Below are 22,992 nucleotides of genomic sequence, written 5' to 3' on the forward strand. Positions count from 1 at the left end.
TTTGCGCTGAATACACCATGCATATTTCATCAAGAAATCAAGTCTTCTCCCCAGCAGCTTTGTCGACGCATGTTCTCAGAGGATCCAGGAGAGATCAAGAAATGTTCTCCCACTGTAAGATGTGAGAATGTGAGCTTGCTCATCTGAGGGGACCATTTGCTACAGCACAGTATACCTTGGCCTATTTGTTATGTAGGCCTACTGCGTCGCAAGAAAGAGATGAAAGTAGTGTTTCACATGAGAGAAGTATCCTTTAGTTTAACAGTCCCTAGACCACTAGACCAGCGATGTCAAAAGGTCAAATCTGAAACCTGGTTGGAAACCCTTCATAGGCTGACTGAACACAATATAATTTCTTCATCCTACTTATACTTTCATAAGCTGTTTGTGGTGGTATAGAATGAATGTTTTATAATTACTTTAATAAATGTTCCTGTATCTATTAAATGTTGATTCATGTGGCAATATCTCTGAATTAAAAAGCATATCTAATAATAATAGCATTCACACTACTGACCCGCATCGTTTCATTCCTCCTCTTTTCCCTGTCATCCACAGCAGGTTGTTCCCATCACACCATTGATTTCTATTGTGACAGCTCTGTGCTCCACTGACAGAGAATCAGATGGATTCTGAGCGCGGCCCCACGTGACAATCTGAATGGCACCCCCGTTTGGTGAAATATACATTTTCAAATAAAATTGACAAAGAAATGTAATCTGGGTTCAGGGGACGGCTCACGCGTCGTCAGAGGAGAAAATGAATTGCTACCCTCATGTTGACGGTGTGTGACAGATCTTGAAGAGTTCAGATAATTATCATGAAACCATGAAGCGGCCATACTGAAATAAATGACAAGAAGCAGCTTGGCAGACCGAGCGTGATGAACACAGGAGCACACTGGATGAAAGATAAAGGATGTTTGCGAAAGTATTCACCCCCCTTTGCATTTGTCCTATTTTGTTGCCTTACAACCTGGAATAAAAAAATATTTTTAGGGGGTTTGTATCATTTGATTTACACAACATGCCTACCACTTTGAAGATGCCAAATATTTTTTAATTGTGAAACAAACAAGAAATAACACAAAAAACAGACATTTTGAGCGTGCATAACTATTCACCCCCCAAAGTCAATACTTTGTAGAGCCACCTTTTGCAGCAATTACAGCTGCAAGTCTCTTGGGGTATGTCTCTATAAGCTTGGCACATCTAGCCACTGGGATTTTTGCCCATTCTTCAAGGCAAAACTTTTCCAGCTCCTTCAAGTTGGATGGGTTCCGCTTGTGTACAGCAACCTTTAAGTCATACTACAGATTCTCAATTGGATTGAGGTCTGGGATTTGACTAGGCCATTCCAAGACATTTAAATGTTTCCCCTTAAACCACTTGAGTGTTGCTTTAGCAGACCACCATAGTCACTGTGCCCAAGAACTGTGCCCACTGTGCCCAAAAAACATCCGGCGCCGAAACGAGATGGCCGCCTCGCTTCGCGTTCCTTGGAAAATATGCAGTATTTTGTTTTTTTATGTGTTATTTCTTACATCGGTACCCCAGGTAATCTTAGGTTTCATTACATACAGTCGGGAGGAACTACTGAATATACGATTAACGTCAACTCCATTTCATCTGCCACAGGAATATACTTTCCCGAAACGGATCCAGTGTTTCCTTCCACCCAATACAATGGATCATATCCCAGCCGGCAACCCTGTGCGACGCCGTAAAAGGGGCAAACGAGGCGTCTCCTGGCCAGGCTTCGAGAACGGGCACATCGCGCTCCACTCCCTAGCATACTACTCGCCAATGTCCAGTCTCTTGACAATAAGGTTGATGAAATCCGAGCACGGGTAGCATCCAGAGAGACATCAGGGATTGCAACGTGCTCTGCTTCACGGAAACATGGCTAACTCAAGAGACGCTAACGGAGTCGTGCAGCCAGCTGGTTTCTTCATGCATCGCCCGACAGAAACAAACATCTTTCTGGTAAGAAGAGGGGCGGGGGGTAGCCTTATGATTAACGAGACGTGGTGTGATCATCATAACAACACACAGGAACTCAAGTCATTCTGTTCACCTGATCTAGAACTCCTCACAATAAAATGTCCACCGCATTATCTACCAAGGAATTCTCTTCAATCATAATCACAGCCGTATTAATTCCCCCCCAAGCAGACACATCGATGCCCTGAACGAACTTTATCTGACTCTTTGTAAACTGGAAAACCACACACCCTGAGGCTGCATTCATCGTAGCTGGGGATTTTAACAAGGCTAATCTAAAAACAAAACTCCCTAAATTCTATCAGCATATCGATTGTGCTACCGGGCTGGAAAAACCCAGATCATTGGTATACTAATTTCCGCGACGCATATAAGGCCCTCCCCCGCCCCCCTTCGGAAAAGCTGACCACGACTCCATTTTGTTGATTCCAGCCTACAAACAGGAAACTAAAACAACAAGCTCCCGCGCTCAGTCTGTTCAACGCTGTGTCCGACCAATCTATTCCACGCTTCAAGACTGCTTCGATCACGCGGATTGGAATATTTCCGCATTGCGTCCAACAACATATTGACGAATATGCTGATTCGCGTGAGCGAGTTCATTAGGAAGTCATTGACATGTCGTACCCACAGCAACGATTAAAACATTCCCAAACCAGAAAACCGGGGAATTGACGTGACATAATTTCGAGCAAGTCCCCATTCGAGCTCCTTATCCCACCACCAGTTAACTAGCCTGTTCCCAGCCAAAGACTCCATCAGACCACCATTCTGTCCTTTCACACCTATCCCAAGAAGCAAAAGCAAGACCTAAACAATACAATGATGCTACACGACAACTAACGAATCTCACAAAACAGCTGTACTATCTCATGCACCGCCATACACATGTTCCCAAACCAGGCTAACATTCCCTGAAGTGCTTTAGACTAGTCAGAAGCCATTACAGAGACAACCACACCCTACCGAACTCGCGCAGTTCACCCACACCTCTCCATGTTCAACTTAAGCTCCAACACAAGAGTTATGCCTCCCAAATAGCGGACCACAGACGACCAGATTACGATCAAAACTCCACGACTTGGCCAAAAATTTTACAAAAAGGGCAAAACAAAAGCCCACGACGGGACCAGAGCCAATTCAATTAATGCTGCTCCCAGACTAGGTCACACAGCCACTAATATATAACCATTATTCACCTTAGCAACCCTCCCACGCCCGCTCTCGCCCCTTTCCCGCAGATCGAATACGGATGCCAACTCACGCCCCGCACCTAGCCTAAAACCGCGTCTGCTCTCCTTCATGCCAAGCAGGTGAGTACAACACCATTTAAGACTGTATTAACCCTCGCAAGCTGCTGAGCCCAAGCAACGGCCATTCCCAGCCGCTCTCTCAGAGGATGCGCAGACCAGTGCTGAGACTGTCAACGCACATATTTCAATCGAACCTTATCCCAGTTGCTTATCCCACATGTTCAAGAGGCCACCAGTTTCTGTTCCAAGGAAAAGCTAAGTAACTGAGCTAAACACTACCGCCCCGTAGCACTCACTTCCGTTCATCATCATAAGGCTTGAGAAACAAACCATATCCCTCCACCCTACCGGAACACCCTAGAACCCACTACCCCATTTGCTTACCGAGCCCAATAAGTCCAACAACACGCAATCGCAACCACACTGCACATTGGCCCTAACCCATTGACAAGAGAAATTACCCATGAGAATGCTGTTCATCATACAGCTAGCCATTTAACACCATAACCCCCAAACTCGTCATCAAGCTCAACCCTGGGTCTCACCCCGCCGTGTGACTAACTGCCAGGTCCTGAACCACATCCGTACGCCCGAGAAACCGGCCAGCCCCCAGTGGTGAGGTTACTCTAAACACAACAGGTCAATCCACAACCGCGCTGTAGGCGCGATCGCTGCAATCTATCTGGGCCCCATCACCAAAGATGCAGTTCCGAGCCCAACACTCATCACCGTCACTACCCTATACATCCCCGATGGACACCCAACGACTGCTGTGCCCTGACGCACTGCACACCAACTCAAAATCACCAAGCTTTGCGATGACAGAAGTGAGCAAGCCATACCAGTGGTACTTGCATTACCCAACACCCACGCACACGACACGACGCGTACAGGAGGATGCGAGCCTCCCGTGAGTGAGAAGGGCTGGATGAACTAGGAATAATAATACCACACACTCCTCAACCTCACAAAACAAAGAGGAATGACTATCGTGGACTCTCAACAGAGACAGCAACTGACAATAGGAGCCCAAACCCACACAGACTAATGCCGACTCATGCGTATGAAGAAGGCTCAGTAGTGGAGAAAGCGAGCGGTCCGGGAATAGCTTTTTCATATCCTCTTTTAAATTGGCCGACGCTAAGAAAAATTCAACACTCATCTGATTCACAAACTCGAATTGCATCCACACCAGCACGCACACACACACAAACTTACGCGTATCAGCTGTGAGCGACAGAAAAAGACCGAGAGACAATGACCTGCGCCAGTCACCATCACTCCGACCAACCGCGGCTCAGATGCTTACACAGAGAAGAAATTCGGCAACCGCTTCTCTCCACCACAACAGCAACTCACACCTATTTCTACAGAATGCGACTCTAACCAGTACGAGGCGATCCTTATCGTGCAGTCTGCATAATACAACCCGGCCTGCACAGGCAACTGTCACTCCCGTGGCAAACTACCTCCCTCCAGGGCACACACAACCTTACAAGGCTCCTCCAACAGCCTATTCACAGAAGGCAGCGACTAGAAGATCATTCTACAGAACGCGGAAATCCACCAACCACTCCGTTCACCACCGCTATCAAATCAACCATCCACCGGCAAAACTACCTCCCTCCAGACAACCTACGATCAGTCACACCGCGATGCATTTCCAATTCAAAGGGGGAAGCCATAAAGATCACAAGAAAGCCACCCAAGCCACTCGCGACTGCAGTTCACGACTCCGCGTAGCATCCAAGAAACACTTCGATCATATACAGGCTCTGCACAACGAAACCCAGTCAGAACCTGTATTAAACAGCCACCACTTGAAAGTCACTTTTAAAAAAGCAACAGGCTTCCTCAAGGCATCAAAAAAAATACAATTGAACTCAACTCAGGCCATCAGACTGGCTTTTTAAACAGCCACACTAAAATTTGACCACGTCTAAAATGGAATTATGAAATGCCGTCTACTGTCGCTAAAAAAAGTACCCAATACCGGTAACCACATCTTTCAAAACTCACCAGCCACCCACTTTCTTTATATTTTATTATATTAGAAATATATCATACCCTACGAATATACACCATCTTTGCATGATAATGATAATTAATTTAACTGAAATAACTATGTATCCTCATAGCACTATTAATACACAATCCACCTTGAATAACGTTGACACAAGTCTTTACTATAGCGCAACTACAGCATTACCCTGTACTTCCATAACTAATAGTACCACTGTTATATAAACCCCATATTAGTCCAATCCTTTATACTGGCATTTCACTAGCAACTTCTCTCTATACTAGGTTAAACTCAATCACTCATAAAGACCTAACTACACACCCTGTAAACTTCACGCCACTTTATGTTTAATACCCTACAACTTCATCATACCATCATTTAACTTGTCAATCTGCCTATTCCTTTACCCGTACTCTTATACCATCTACCTCACCCATCTCATTCTTTCATTATATCTCATCATGTTACCTACACACATCTACTATTTCTCATTATCCCGTTACTGACTATCTGAGTGTATTGCTATTATATGTCCCGTTTAACACTCTTGTTGGTGAATTTAGTAAGTAAGTATATTATCTATAGGTGTGGAATTGATTACTGTTACGATATTACTTCGAGACTAGATTAGAGCTCACTAGCAAGACAGTCGTGACGCTAAACTATGACGCAAGCTTACAAAGCAACATTCTCGCTAATCCACCACTCTGGCGATTAACTAGTACTACATCAATAATGACTTCTCTATGATATTTTATTTACTGATAAAACATTCAAAATTTCGAAACTCTTTGATTCTACATCAGCCAAGCACGAGCGAAAGGCCTAAAACACTTCGACTCTCTATCCTAGGCTCGACCGAATGTCTCACAGAATGCAGCCTAAGTCTCAACACTTGAGGCGCCCTATTCGACAGAGCAGAAGGACCGCATTCAGAACATGTATACCCACTGCGCGACATTCATGCCAGAGACTGCATCAGTCTGTTTTTTGTTGATCACGCTCTCCGTAAGCCGACGTGAGTAAGACCTTAAACATCAACATACACAACTGCGTCCAGACGATACCATTAGGTGCTCAGCATTGCACAATTGCATTCTCCTGACATTTCAAACACCCTGGTATCACCCGCACGGGAAGGAGCACAAGACACATTAGCGGACCTAATCCGGACGACTGTGTGATCACGCTCTCCGTAGCCGACGTGAGTAAGACCTTTAAACAGGGTCAACATACACAAGGCTGCGGGTCCAGACGGATTACCATTAGTGTTGCTCCGAGATGTGCTGACCAACTGGAGGTCTTCACTACATTTTCAACATGTCCTGATTGAGTCTTAATACCAACATGCTTCAAGCAGACCACCATAGTCCCTGTGCCCAAGAACACAAAAGACAACCTGCCTAAATGACTACAGACCCGTAGCACTCACGTCGTAGCCACGAAGTGCTTTGAAAGGCTGGTCATGGCTCACACAACACCATCATCCCAGAAACCCTAGACCCACTCCAATTTGCATACCGCCCAAACAGATCCACAAGATGATGCAATCTCTATTGCACTCCACACTGCCATTTCCCACCTGGACAAAAGGACACCTATGTGAGAATGCTATTCATTGACTACAGCTCAGCGTTCAACACCATACACCCTCAAAGCTCATCACTAAGCTAAGGAACCTGGGACTAAGCACCTCCCTCTGCAACTGGATCCTGGACTTCCTGACGGGCCCCCCAGGTGGTGAGGAGTTGAGCAACACATCTGCCACGCTGATCCTCAACACTGGAGCTCCCCAGGGTGCGTGCTCAGTCCCCTCCTGTACTCCCTGTTCACCCACGACTGCATGGCCAGGCCATGACTCCAACACCATCATTAAGTTTGCAGACGACACAACAGTGGTAGCCTATTAGGGAGGAGTCAGACCTGGCCGGGTGGTGCCAAATAACAACCTACCCTCAACGTAACAGACTAAGGAGATGATTGTACTACAGGAAAAGGAGCCACGAGCACGTCCCCATTCTCATCGACGGGGGTGTAGTGGAGCAGGTTGAGAGCTTCAAATTCCTTGGTGCCACATCAACAACAAACTAGAATGGTTCCAAACACCAAGACAGTCGTGAAGAGGCACACAAAGCCTATCCCCCTCAGAAACTAAAAAGATTTGGCATGGGCTCCTGAGATCCTCAAAAGGTTCTACAGCTGCAACATCGAGAGCATCCTGACCGTTGCATCACTGCCTGGTACGGCAATTGCTCGGCCTCCGACCGCAAGGCACTCAGAGGGTAGTGCCTACGCCCAATACATCACTGGGGCAAAGCTGCCTGCCATCCAGGACCTCTAACCAGCGGTGTCAGAGGAAGGCCCTAAAATTGTCAAAGACCCAGCCACCCAGTCATAGACTGTTCTCTCTACTACCGCATGGCAACTTACCGGAATGCCAAGTCTAGGACAAAAAGCTTCTCAAACATTTACCCCCAAGCCATAAGACCAGATGGATACCCGGACTATTTATGTGTCCCCGCCCCAACCCCTCTTTTACGCTACTGCTACTCTCTGTTCATCATATATGCATAGTCACTTTAACCATACCTACATGTACATACTACTTCAATCAGCCTGACTAACCGGTGTCTGTATATAGCCTTGCTACTCTTATTTTCAAATGTCTTTTTACTGTTGTTTTATTTCTTTACTTATCTTCACACACACACACGCACACACACACACACATACCTTTTTTCGCACTATTGGTTAGAGCCTGTAAGTAAGCATGTTGTATTCAGCGCAGGTGACAAATAAACTTTGATTTGATGATGCTGTCGAGTTCCAGCTAGCTCCGCGTGCGTACCCACCCTTCCACCAGGATAATGTCTCCACAGCCCCCTCCACCTCCGACTGTTCCTGACGATCTTGGAACAGAGGAGCCAGCCCAGGTTAGCCTAGAATCCTACCAGGTTTCATGTCCAAAAACGTTATTTTAATAGCAACTAGTTCATAGAAAGAGAGTGGCTGGAATTCTCGGTTATTGTAGATGCAGCATTTTGTTTCTCATGTCAAAAGTTCTGTGTTGGGTCCAATGTTAACGCAGACAAGGCTTTCACTCAGGCTGGGTATAGCGTGATATAAGCAGAATTCAATATACAGCGCATTCGAAAAGTATTCAGAACCCTTGACTTTTTCCACATTTTGTTACGTTACAGCCTTTTTCTAAAATGTAGGAAATAAATGTGTTTCTTCATCAATCTACACACATTACCCCATAATGACAAAGCAAAAACAGGTTTTAAGAAATTTTTGAAAATGTATTAAAAATAAAAGAAACATAAATACCTTCTTTACATACAGTATCAGTCAAAAGTGTGGACACACCTACTCATTCCAGGGTTTTTCTTTGTTTTTACTATTTTCTGCATTGTAGAATAATAATGAAGACAAAAAATAAAACTATGAATTAACATGTAGTCACCAGAAAAGTGTTAAACAAATCTAAATATATGTTATATTTGAAATTCTTCAAAGTAACCACCCTTTGCCATGATGACAGCTTTGCACACTCTTGGCATTCTCTCAACCCCCTTTATGAGGTAGTCACCTGGAATGCATTTCAATTTGATTTGAAATGCTGTGCCTTGTTAAAAGTTAATTTGTGGAATTTCTTTCCTTCTTAATCCTTTTGAACCAATCAGTTGTGTTGTGACAAGGTAGGTGTGGTATACAGAAGATAGCCCTATTTGGCAAAAGACCAAGTCCATATTATGGCAAGAACAGCACAAATAAGCGAAGAGAAACGACAGTCCATCTTTACTTTAAGACATGAAGGCCAGTCAATACGAAAAATTTCAAGAACTTTGAAAGTTTCTTCAAGTGTAGTCAATGCATCAAGCTCTATGATGAAACTGGCTCTTATGAGGACCGCCACAGGAAAGGAAGACCCAGAATTACGTCTGCTGCAGAGGATAAGTTCATTAGAGTTAACTGCACCTCAGAAATTGCAGTCCAAATAAATGTTTCACAGAGTTCAAGTAACAGACACATCTCAACATCAACCATTCAGAGGAGAATGCGTGAATCAGGCCTTCATGGTCGAATTGCTGCAAAGAAACCACTACTAAAGAATGCCAATAAGAAGAAGAGACTTGCTTGGGCTAAGAAACACAAGCAATCGACATTAGACCAGTGGAAATCTGTCCTTTGGTCTGATGAGTCCAAATTTGAGATTTTTGGTTCCAACCGCTGTGTCTTTTAACCAACATTGCTACCACAGCATTCTGCAGCGATACGCCATCCCATCTGGTTTGCGCTTAGTGGGACTATCATTTGTTTTTCAACAGGACAATGACCCAACACACCTCTAGGCTCTGTAAGGGCTATTTGAACAAGAAGGAGAGTGATGGGGTGCTGCATCAGATGACCTGGCCTTCACAATCACCCGACCTCAACCCAATTGAGATGGTTTGGGATGAGTTGGTCGCAGAGTGAAGGAAAAGCAGCCAACAAGTGTTCAGCATATGTGGGAACTCCTTCGAGACTGTTGGAAATGGCAATCCAGGTGAAGCTGGTTGAGAGAATGCCAAGAGTGTGCAAAGCTGTCATCAAGGCAAAGGGTGGCTACTTTGAAGAATCTAAAATCAGAAATATATTTGGATTATTTTTACACTTTTTTGGTTACTAGATGATTCCATATGTGTTATTTCATAGCTTTGATGTCTTCATTATTATTCTGCAATGTAGAACCCTTGAATGAGTAGGTGTGTCCAAACTTTTGACTGGTACTGTAAGTATGCAGACCCTTCGCTAGGAGACTCAAAATTAAGCTCAGGTGCATCCTGTTTCCACAGCCTTATTCTTGAAACCAAGATTGAACTCTTTGGCCAGAATGCTAAGCGTCACATCTGGAGAAAACCTGGCACCATCCCTATGGTGAAGCATGGTGGTGGCAGCATAATGCTGTGGGGATGTTTTTCAGCGGCAGGGACTGGGAGACTAGTCAGCATCGAGGGAAAGATGAATGGTGCAAATTACAGAGAGACCCTTGATGAAAACCTGCTCCAGAGCGCTCAGGACCTCAGACTGGGGCGAAAGTTCACCTTCCAATAAGACAACGACCCTAAGCCCACAGGCAAGACAATGCAGGAGTGGCTTCGGGACAAGTCTCTGAATGTCCTTGAGATGGCCCAGCCAGAGCCTGGACTTGAACCCGATCGAACATCTCTGGAGAGACCTGAAAATAGCTGTGCAGCGACGCTCCCCATCCAACCTGACAGAGCTTGAGAGGATCTGCAGAGAAGAATGGGAGAAACTCCCCAAATAAAGATGTGCCAAGCTTGTAGCGTCATACCCAAGAAGACTCGAGGCTGTAATCGCTGCCAAAGGTGCTTCAACAAAGTACTGAGTAAAGGGTCTGAATACTTATGTAAATGTTTAACAATTTAATCAATTTTAGAATAAGGCTGTAACGTAACAAAATGTGGAAAAAGTCAAGGGGTCTGAATAATATCCGAATGTAATTCCAATGCACAAACCCAAATGATGTATTGCTACATATCGGTATGTTTCATCATAGAAACATCGCTTTGTGCATGTCATGTAGAAACGGGGAAGGGCCATCCACAAACTGTTGCCACAAAGTTGGAAGCTAAGAATCATCTAGAATGTCATTGTATGCTGTTACGTTAATATTTCCTTTCACTAGAACTAATGGGCCTAGCCCAAACCATGAAAAACATCCCCAGACCATTATTTCTCCTCCACCAAACTTTACAGTTGACATTATGCATTGGGCCAGATAGCGTTCTCCTGGCATCCGCTAAACCCAGATTCGTCCGTCGGACTGCCAGATGGTGAAGTGTGATTCATCACTCCAGAGAATGCATTTCCACTGCTCCAGAGTCCAATGGCGGCGAGCTTTACACCACTCCAGCCGAAGCTTGGCATTGCGCATGGTGATCTTAGGCGTGTGTGTGGCTGGTCGGCCATGTTAACCCATTTCATGAAGCTCCCGACAAACAATTATTGTGCTGACGTTACTACTGAGTTCCAAACTGCCTCTGGAAGCGAGTGTTGCAACCGAGGACCGACGAAATATCCCAGAAATGGTCCATGTGATAAAAAGCTTATCCCTCTCAAATGTTGTGCACACATTTGTTTACATCCGTGTTAGTGACCATTTCTCCTTTGCCAAGAGAATCCATCCACCTAACAGGTGGAATATCAAGAAGCTGATTAAACAGCATGATCATTACACAGGTGCACCTTATGCTGGGGACAATAAAAGGCCACTCTAAAATGTGCAGTTTTGTCACACAACACAATGCCACAGATGTCTCAAGTTTTGAGGGAGCTTGCAATTGGCATGCTGACTGCAGGAATGTCCATCAGAGCTGTTGCCGTAGAATTGAATGTTCATTTCTTTACCAAAAGCTGCCTCCAACGTTGTTTTAGAGAATTTGTCAGTACGTCCAACCGGCCTCACAACCGCATACCACGTGTAACCACGCGAGGCCAGGACCTCCACTTCAAGCTTCTTCACCTGCTGGATCGTCTGATAACAGCCACCCGGACAGCTGATGAAACTGTGGGTTTGCACAACCAAAGTATTTCTGCACAAACGGTCAGAAACCATCTCAGGGAAGCTCATCTACATACTTGTCATCCTCACCAGAGTCTTGACCTGACTTCAGTGGGCAAATGCTCACTTTCAATGGCCACTGTCACGCTGGAGACGTGTGCTCTTCACGGATGAATCCCGGTTTCAACTGTACCAACGCAGATGGTGTTGTGTGGGCAAGCAGTTTGCTGATGTCAACGTTGTGAACAGAGTACCTCATATGGTGGCGGTGGGGTTATGGTATGGGCAGGCATAATCTACGGACAACGAACACAATTGCATTTTATCAATGGCAATTTGAATGCACAGAGATACCGTGACGAGATCCTGAGGCCCATTGTCGTGCCATTCATCCGCCGTTACTACAAACCACTAGGCAGGTAGCCTAGTGGTTAGAGCATTGGACCAGTAACCGCTCGAATCCCCGAGCTGACAAGGTAAAAATATGTCGTTCTGCCCCTGAACAAGGCAGTTAACCCACTGTTCCAAGGCCGTCATTGAAAATAAAAATTTGTTCTTAACTGACTTGCCTAGTTAAATAAAGGTCAAATTTAAAATGCACGGCCCAATTTATCAAGGATCTGTACACAATTCCTGGAAGCTCAAAATGTCCTAGTCCTTCCATGGCCTGCATACTCACCAGACATGTCACCCGTTGAGCATGTTTGGGATGCTCTGGATCGATGTGTACAACAGTGTGTTCCAGGTCCCACCAATATCCAGCAACTTCGCACAGCCATTGAAGAGGAGTGGGACAACATTTCACAGGCCACAATCAACAGCCTGATCAACTCTATGCAAAGGAAATGTGTCGTGCTGCATGAGGCAAATGGTGGTCACACCAGATACTGACTGGTTTTCTGATCCACACCCCTACCTTTTTTTTTTTAGGTATCTGTGACCAACAGATGCATATCTGCATTCCCAGTCATGTGAAAGCCATAGATTAGGGCCTAATGAATTTATTTCAATTGGCTGATTTCCTCATATGAACTGTAACTCAGTAAGATCTTTGAAATTGTCACATGTTGCGTTCATATTTTTGTTCAGTGTAGATTGTGTCATGCCTTTATCGATCTGATATTTTGTTTACGTGGCTTACCTGGTAGCGCTGTTTTGTTCTGTTCACATTCATTTGTTTGCATTCACAGTTGTGTCAGTATTCTAAGTCATATTGCTATTAAGGATTTTTTTCCCCATGCATGAATAACCAGGCTACTACTTTCAGCATTCAGTTTGCATTATTTTGGTAAGACAGCTGTTTGTACAGATGCATTCACATAGGCTGTTTGTAATAGGTGAATTATCCTATCTATCTTGTAGCCTATATTCATTACCAAAACGGTCTTGCTTTAGTGTGTAGGCCACTGTCCATTCTGCTGATACAGCATAACAGAGACAGGCTACAGATTTCATGCCAACCTGTCACTTCAAAAGCACTCAATCAGTGGTCTCAGAATCTCGACATTTGACCGTTATGTTTATTGTGGTATAGCGTGATATAAGCTATACCAGAATTGTACCCCCTCCCCGATTTCAACAGCCCCCTTAGTCACTTTATCCTGGCGCCGGGGTCTGTCTGGCTATATTGGATTTCTGTTCCACTCCTGTCTTGAGAGCTAGTTTAGATACAGTAGCTTCTGTTTGAGGTCATGTATTGGATCATTATAGAGCTCAAGGAGATCATCTAAAATGTAGTTGACGTCAGGCATGCCGATCCCGAGCTAACTTGAATGATTCTCATTTCTCTACTGACTATGTTCAAAATAAGGAGAGCACCATAACCATAGACAGGCTCTCTGGCTGACACGACTAGGCCTCATAGTCATTATGAGGCAAAGGAGCATCTGCTTATTGTCATTATAAAGAGTTAGAATTGCATTTGCCGTAAATTTGAGGAAAATGTAACGAGCGTCTTCTCGTCTTCACAACCGTAAACAGTCCCTCGGACTGACACAACTAGGCCTCACGCGGTCGTTAGGAAGCCAAGGATCATCTGCTTATTATCGTTGTAAAGAGTTTGACTTAAAATATGTCTTCATTGCCATTAACATGACGAAATCATGACGAGCGTGAAAATAATTCAAGAAATAGGGAAGTGTCGTCTGCCAAACCCAATTTATAGACATATGTTTGGATGGACAGGGAGAAGAAGCATACATCAATCTCAGGCTATAAGGTCATTCATGGATTGAATAGGCAATATGTTATTGTCCTTAATGACTAGTAAACGTAGTCAAGAGTATCAGTATAACGACAATATCAAACCATGTTAAAGACTGGATTTGATAATGATAGCTCCAATCTGAAAAATACTGTAGAAAATAAAATGTATTTCTGCCACTCTCCTATAGTATCCCCTTTAGATTGGATTCTCCTGGACCTTTAGATTTCACACAGGCCTCAGGAAGGACAGCCTATGAAAACATAATGAGAAAACATCATAGTGGTGGGAGAAGCTATCCTAGAATGCACTTCAAAGTCATGCACCCTGTCCCGAGAGGTCTCCTCACCCGTTTCCCCTTTCATCTGCCTCCTCCTTTTCTCCTCCCCTCTCCTCCTCCCTCTCACATTTCACCCTTATTCCTCCTTTTCCCATCCTCTTTATGCCTTGGGGAGCGTTCTAATAGACTCCTAACCCTAAACTTAGCTTCATGTCCACACCCCAGCTCAACCCTAACCCTTGCCAAAACCCTAGCCCTAGCTTCATGTCAACACCCCAACACAACCCTAGCAAAAACCCTTACCCTAAACTTTGCCCAAGGCAAGACATGAATACTGAAAACATACAGTACCACTCAAAAGTTTGGGCACACCTACTCATTCAAGGGTTTTTCTTTATTTTTACTATTTTCTACATTGTAGTGTAGTCATCAATAGTGAAGTCATCAAAACTATGAAATAACACATATGGAATCATGTAGTAACCAAATAATTGTTAAATAAATCCAAATAAATGTTATGTTTCAGATTCTCTCTTGGCATTCGCTCATCCAGCTTCATGAGGAATGCTTTTCCAACAGTCTCGAAATTTTTCCCACATATGCTGAGCACTTGTTGGCTGCTTTTCTTTCACTCTGCGGTCCAACTCATCTCAAACTATTTTAATTGGTTTGAGGTCGGGTGATTTTGGAGGCATCATCTGATGCAGCACTCCATCACTCTCCTTAGTAAAATATCCCTTACACAGCTTGAAGGTGTGTTTTGGGTCATTGTCCTGTTGAAAGATCATCCGTTCACCTACTCTGCGTCTCACAAAGACACAGCGGTTGGAACCAAAAATCTCAAATTTGGACTCATCAGACCAAAAGGCAGATTTCCACCGGTCTAATGTCTATTGCTTGTGTTTCTTGACCCAAGCAAGTCTCTTCTTCTTATTGGTGTCATTTAGTAGTGGTTTCTTTGCAGCAATTCGACCACGAAGGCCTGATTCACGCAGTCTCCTCTGAATGGTTGATGTTGAGATGTGTCTGTTACTTGAACTCTGTGAAACATTTATTTGGCTGCAATTTCTGAGGTGCAGTTAACTCTAATGAACTTATCCTCTGCAGCAGAGGTAATTCTGGGTCTTCCTTTCCTGTGGCGGTCCTCATGACAGTTTCATCATAGCACTTGATGGTTTTTGTGACTGCACTTGAAAAACTCTAAAAGTTGTTGACATTTTCTGTATTGACTGACCTACATGTCTTAAAGTAATGATGGACTGTCATTTCCCTTTGCTTATTTGTGCTGTTCTTGCCATAATACGGACTTGGTCTTTTACCAAATAGGGCTATCTTCTGTATACCACCCCTACCTTGTCACAACACAACTGATTGGCTCAAACACATTAAGCAAAGAAATTCCGCAAATTAACTTTTAACAAGGCACACCTGTTAATTGAAATGCATTCCAGATGACTACCTCATGAAGCTGATTGAGAGAATGTCAAGAGTGTGCAAAGCTGTCATCAAGGCAAAGGGTGGCTACTTTGAAGAATCTAAAATAAATATTTTGATTTGTTTACCACTTTTTTTGGTTACTACATGATTCTATATGTTATTTCATAGTTTTGATATCTTCACTATTATTCTACAATGTAGAAAATAGCAAAAATAAAGAAAAACCCTGGAATTAGTAGGTGTGTCCAAACTTTTAACTGGTACTGTATATATACCAATTTAGAACCTCAGATTACTAACCATTATCGACCATCTATCCTGAAAATGTGACTCTACACAGTGTAAATTGTTTGGTTGAAAAGACATTTCCTATTAAAAAGATGGATGCGTATATGTAGCCTAGATTTAAGAGTACATGAGATAACGACATGCATAAAAAAATATCTTTAATGACATGTATAACAAAGGGAGGAGAGGAGGGATAGAGTGATATAAAATAGAGGAGAGATGGCTCTAACAGCCAGTGTATCCCTAGGGGGGATGTTGCAGCTCCAGTGAACAGGACTAAGGGCCCATCTCTGCCAGAAACCATTAGACACAGAATCTGTTCCCCTGCCTCTGCTCCCCACATATAACTACAATTACCAAAATGGACATTCCCATTGTAATCAAGGTTATGTGGTGTGTACGTACATACATTCTAGTTATTCTATTTCTATGGCTCCCACTGTCCACTAAGAAAAAACAGAACACTGGTCGAAATGCTCCTCCCTCCTGACTTTTCTATCCAGCTCAGATCTTTATTTTTATTTTTTATTTCACCTTTATTTAACCAGGTAGGCTAGTTGAGAACAAGTTCTCATTTGCAACTGCGACCTGGCCAAGATAAAGCATAGCAATTCGAGACATACAACAACACAGAGTTACACATGGAATAAACAAAACATAGCCAATAATACAGTAGAACAAAAGAAAACAAAAAGTATAAACACTGGAATGGTAGATGTGCAGAAGATGAATGTGCAAGTAGAGATACTGGGGTGTAAAGGAGCAAGATAAATAAATAAATACTGTATGGGGATGAGGTAGGTAGATAGATGGGCTGTTTACAGATGGGCTATGTACAGGTGCAGTGATCTGTGAGCTGCTCTGACAGCTGGTGCTTAAAGCTAGTGAGGGAGATATGAGTCTCCAGCTTCAGAGATTTTTGCAGTTCGTTCAGTCATTGGCAGCAGAGAACTGGAAGGAAAGACGACCAAAGGAGGAATTGGCTTTGGGGGTGACCAGGGAGATATACCTGCTGGAGCGCGTGCTACGAGTGGGTGCTGCTATGGTGACCAGGGAGCTGAGATAAGGCGGGGCTTTACCTAGCAGAGACTTGTAGATAACCTGTAGCCAGTGGGTTTGGCGACGAGTATGAAGCGAGGGCCAACCAACGAGAGTGTACAGGTCGCAATGGTGGGTAGTGTATGGGGCTTTGGTGACAAAACAGATGGCACTGTGATAGACTGCATCCAGTTTGTTGAGTAGAGTGTTGGAGGCTATTTTATAGATGACATCACCGAAGTCGAGGATCGGTAGGATGGTCAGTTTTACGAGGGTATGTTTGGCAGCATGAGTGAAGGATTCTATGTTGCGATATAGGAAGCCAATTCTAGATTTAATTTTGGATTGGAGATGCTTAATGTGAGTCCGGAAGGAGAGTTTACAGTCTAACCAGACACCTAGGTATTTGTAGTTGTCCACGTACTCTAAGTCAGAGCCGCCCAGAGTAGTGATGCTGGAGGGGCGAGCAGGTGCGGGCAGTGATCGGTTGAATAGCATGCATTTAGTTTTACTTGCGTTTAAGAGCAGTTGGAGGCCAAGGAAGGAGAGTTGTATGACATTGAAGCTCGTCTGGAAGTTAAATAACACAGTGTCCAAAGAGGGGCCAGAAGTATACAGAATGGTGTCGTCTGCGTAGAGGTGTACCAGAGAATCACCAGCAGCAAGAGCAACATCATTGATGTATACAGAGAAGAGAGTCGGCCCGAGGATTGAACCCTGTGGCACCCCCATAGAGACATAGATCTACAGTGACATGGATGTCTGGCACGTCACAGCACACACACAGAGTATGAGGAAGCAATACTCGGGTCATCTTGGTGCCAGTTAGCTGTATGTCCAGACAGTGGAATGGTACGTATGCCAGGCCTCTCTACAGTAGCAACCAGGTTGAAAAGCAGGCTCTAAGGAAACTAACAATGAGGTATCATTAGTGCTACGCAGGCCTGATATGCCTTAATTTAGATGGGCATTCTGGGAGAGAAAGCATTGCTGACACTTGTGAGAGAGAGTACACACTCATTCCTGGCTGGACAGTGGAAATGGCTATTGTCACTTGTGTACATTTCATATACATGCCAGAGTTATTGACCATACATTTACATCATTTAGCAGATGCTCTTATTCAGAGCAATTTACAGTAGTGAATGCATACATTTTTTGTACTGGTCCCCCATGGGAATCAAACCCACAATGTTGCTGTCAGAAGCATCATGCTCTACCAACAGAGCCACTTGGGACCTGACTTAGACTAAGACATGACAGCAGCCCTGGATGGAGCCTGAGAGCAAGGCAGTTAACCCACTGTTCCTAGGCCGTCATTGAAAATAAAAATGTGTTCTTTAACTGACCTGCCTAGTTAAATAAAGGTAAAATAAAACAATAAAGAGCGAGGCTATTACAGCCTGAGAGTGAGGCTTGTGCTATTCGAGTGGAGAGTAGAGAGGAGGCTGGTTGAGGGGGAATTGAGCAATCCCCAAATCCTTCTCAGACCCCCTTCAAGGGATCTCCATATGCACTGTCTGCTTGCATCACGAATGATCCATGACTGCAAAATAGAGACTTCCAGCGATCCCTCCCTGCAGTACATGAAATATTGGTATGTAAAATAGTGTGAATGATCTCCAAATTACCTATGCATGGCAGGTTGCTGTGGGCTGATGGGTTTACAGCTTACAGATGGGCTTACAGTCCGACTGACGAATCAGCTTGGGGAACAGTGATGATAATGTAATGAATATGACTTGGTGCCAATGGTGTATTTGTTAAGTACTTCCTTTGATCATAAGGAAATTCATGTCCATTTATGATATTGTACACCCACACTCTTTCTCCCCACACACACACACACACATCCCTCCTATAAACACACAAAGAACAATCATCAAACACCATTAAGCTGTACTGTGTCCTCATTAATCCTATGGGATCCAAAGCAAACAGACAGAAAGTAGTCCCTCACTGCTGACAGCGAGGGACGTGGTTGCTGGGGAAACAGATAGGCCAGACAATGTTGGCCGACACCTTGGGGAATGGACGGGCCCTCTGGACTGATGGGCAGAGGGAGAGAGAGAGGCAGGGTTTGTGTGTGTGTGTATTTAAGAGAGAGAGAGAGAGTGAGAGACAGAGAGAGGGAGGCAGCTTAATTCATCTTTTGGAAAGGATGGTGGTTCTGTCCGTGTAGAAGTGACAGCTGCCGCTCAGGGCTGGTTATAGGAGGGACTGTGCTACTGCTGCTAGCTTCCCTAACAGATGTCTTATTTATATACACTGCTCAAAAAAATAAAGGGAACACTTAAACAACACAATGTAACTCCAAGTCAATCACACTTCTGTGAAATCAAACTGTCCACTTAGGAAGCAACACTGATTGAAAATAAAATTTCACATGCTGTTGTGCAAATGGAATAGACAAAAGGTGGAAATTATAGGCAATTAGCAAGACACCCCCAAAAAAGGAGTGATTCTGCAGGTGGTGACCACAGACAACTTCTCAGTTCCTATGCTTCCTGGCTGATGTTTTGGTCACTTTTGAATGCTGGCGGTGCTCTCACTCTAGTGGTAGCATGAGACGAGTCTACAACCCACACAAGTGGCTCAGGTAGTGCAGTTCATCCAGGATGGCACATCAATGCGAGCTGTGGCAAAAAGGTTTGCTGTGTCTGTCAGCGTAGTGTCCAGAGCATGGAGGCGCTACCAGGAGACAGGCCAGTACATCAGGAGACGTGGAGGAGGCCGTAGGAGTGCAACAACCCAGCAGCAGGACCGCTACCTCCGCCTTTGAGCAGGAGGAGCACTGCAAAATGACCTCCAGCAGGCCACAAATGTGCATGTGTCTGCTCAAACGGTCAGAAACAGACTCCATGAGGGTGGTATGAGGGCCGACGTCCACAGGTGGGGTTGTGCTTACAGCCCAGCACCGTGCATGACGTTTGGCATTTGCCAGAGAACACCAAGATTGGCAAATTTGCCACTGGCGCCCTGTGCTCTTCACAGATGAAAGCAGGTTCACACTGAGCACATGAGCACATGTGACAGACGTGACAGAGTCTGGAGACGCCGTGGAGAACGTTCTGCTGCCTGCAACATCCTCCAGCATGACCGGTTTGGCGGTGGGTCAGTCATGGTGTGGGGTGGCATTCTTTGTGGGGCCGCACAGCCCTCCATGTGCTCGCCAGAGGTAGCCTGACTGCCATTAGGTACCGAGATGAGATCCTCAGACCCCTTGTGAGACCATATGCTGACACATGCACATTTGTGGCCTGCTGGAGGCATTTTGCAGGGCTCTGGCAGTGCACCTCCTTGCACAAAGGCAGAGGTCCTGCTGCTGGGTTGTTTGCCCTCCTACGGCCTCCTCCACGTCTCCTGATGTACTGGCCTGTCTCCTGGTAGCGCCTCCATGCTCTGGACACTATGCTGACAGACACAGCAAACCTTTTTGCCACAGCTCGCATTGATGTGCCATCCTGGATGAACTGCACTACCTGAGCCACTTGTGTGGGTTTTAGACTCCGTCTCATGCTACCACTAGAGTGAGAGCACCGCCAGCATTCAAAAGTGACCAAAACATCAGCCAGGAAGCATAGGAAAGATGGCCCTCTGCTGCTGTGGTGTGGTCCAACGTGGGAATGACATGATCTGACTGCACCTGCTCACAAAACCCTGCACATACTTTATAGTGGCCCCCTTTCTAATTTTGTTGATCTTAACTTGATGAAAATAAGTAGAGGTAATTATCCATTCCAATAGTCAATGTGAAAAGAGTTTAACTTTCTGTAGAAAACAACTTGATCTAGAAAAAAATAGCTGTTTTTACGAAAATGTTGACTAGCCTGCGGAGCCGCTAGAGGCCGCTATGGATCTCCACTATCGTCAGGGCTTAAATTGCCCTGCCGGTAACATACTCATGTCCCCCGATGACCGGTTCGTAATAAAACATCCTCCATTCAGGCTGCAAAGGCATCCGTTTCCTCCTTAACTAGCTTTATGGCGTGCCGTCTGAAAAAAACGGGGGAAATATGCATACTGTAAAACAATTTTCCACTACCATGTTAGAGTGGCTAATGCTATTTCCTAATGCCACTTCCTGACGTTGCGCTCCATGTTTAGCCAGGGGTAAACAACCGGCTGCTGTAACCTGATTGGCTGGAAGCGGTGTGCAACATCCGGAAGTTGTCTGAAAATCCGAGAATGTCGGTGGAAAATCGTTTTATTAAAACAGTACGCATATATTCCCTGTTTTATTTTCGGCGGCACGCCATTAAAGCTAGATATGGAGGACACCGATGTCTTTGCAGCCTGAATGGAGGATGTGTTTGTACAGACCGGTCGAATGTATTACCAGCTGGGCACATTATGCCCAGATGATAGTGGAGATTCATTGCGCCCACTATAGCGGCCGACCAGGCTACTTAATGACATAGTTGTGGTAGTTTTTTTGCTTACGCTACAATGTGATTCTTTGTAGCCCCTCATACGGAGAAACAATGGTGCATTCTGAGACCATGTGTGTAATGATGACTGCATCACTGATTGAGATGCAGACACATTGTTCCTTCCATGCAGCTATTGCGAGGCACACAATATGGATCTAAAATACATATTTTCCAGACATTGACGTTAGATTAATTGTAGGTTCTGAATGAAAGGTGAAAAGACATAATTTACAGATGTTGAAAATACGTCTTGTTTTGGTAATTGATTCTATGGCCAAATTTCAACTGCACATACATTCTCAATGAAGTAAGCATTATGTCACACTAATATTTTTTTTATACATTTAATATAGGAAAGAGGAGTCAAGTAAGATTGCAAAATATAATATTTATTATTGCTGTTATCTGTCACATACACTTATGTTAGCTTTTTCAAAAGCTTCAAAACTGGCAGCGATGATGTTCAAAGTAGTCCAACATACAGAATAAACCAACAGACCACGTCAACAACAATAATGTTCTCAGTAATGGTTACAGAAATGTCACAAGTTTGAACAGCAAAGTACGTTACAGTTCAGTACAGTAGAGCACAGTAAAGTACGGTACAGGACAGTAGAGTTTTATTCACTAGAGTAGAGTACAGTAGTGTACATTACTGTAAAGTTTAATTCAGTAGACTACAGTAGAGTTTAATTCAGTACAGTACAGTATAGTTTAATTCAGTAGAGTACAGTTTAGTTCAGTAGAGTACATTATACTGTACTGAACTATACTTTTCTTTACTGTACTCTACTGTGCTCTACTGCATTGTGCTGTACTATACTCTATTTTTCTTTTCTTTACTGGACTGTAATGTACTCTGCTGTGCTCTACTGTACTGTGATGACTAGCCTGGGCAGCCGGCTAGCCTGTACTGTGCTGTCCAAACTTGTGAAACATAGATGTCTATGATTGGTTCCGGTCTGGACCAAGAATCAACATCCATGGATGTTGAAATCAAGGCCGGTCCGGACCGCACCAAAAAAAGACGTTGTGTCGGTCCGTGCTTAGTGGGTCTTCTGGATTTGGTTTTCAGAACAATAAAGTGCAGGTGAACACAAGAGGAGATTAAAGGCCGAGTGCAGTAAAAATTATGTTTCCTGTGTTTTATATCATATTGTACAACAGCTGATGAAACGAACACTGTAACAGTGTGAACATGTTTTATCAATGCATTTTCCTGATAGTTGCTGGTTGAAAATACAATCTACAATCTTGATGGTTAAAAATACAATACAATTTTCTAATCAGCAGGTTTGCATGGGCGGGAGTTTCGGCTTTCTATGGTGACATCACCAGGTGTTAAATTGGTTAATAGACCAATACAAAGATAGTTCTAAACCTCTCTGCCAATAACAGTTAGTTGTCAGTTTTCCCCTCCCAACTCAGACTACACCCAGCCAGTCTTAGCAAAATCCTTGCTTAGA

Source organism: Salvelinus sp. IW2-2015, linkage group LG4q.1:29 (assembly GCF_002910315.2).
Source record: "Salvelinus sp. IW2-2015 linkage group LG4q.1:29, ASM291031v2, whole genome shotgun sequence".
Lineage (NCBI taxonomy): Eukaryota > Metazoa > Chordata > Actinopteri > Salmoniformes > Salmonidae > Salvelinus > Salvelinus sp. IW2-2015.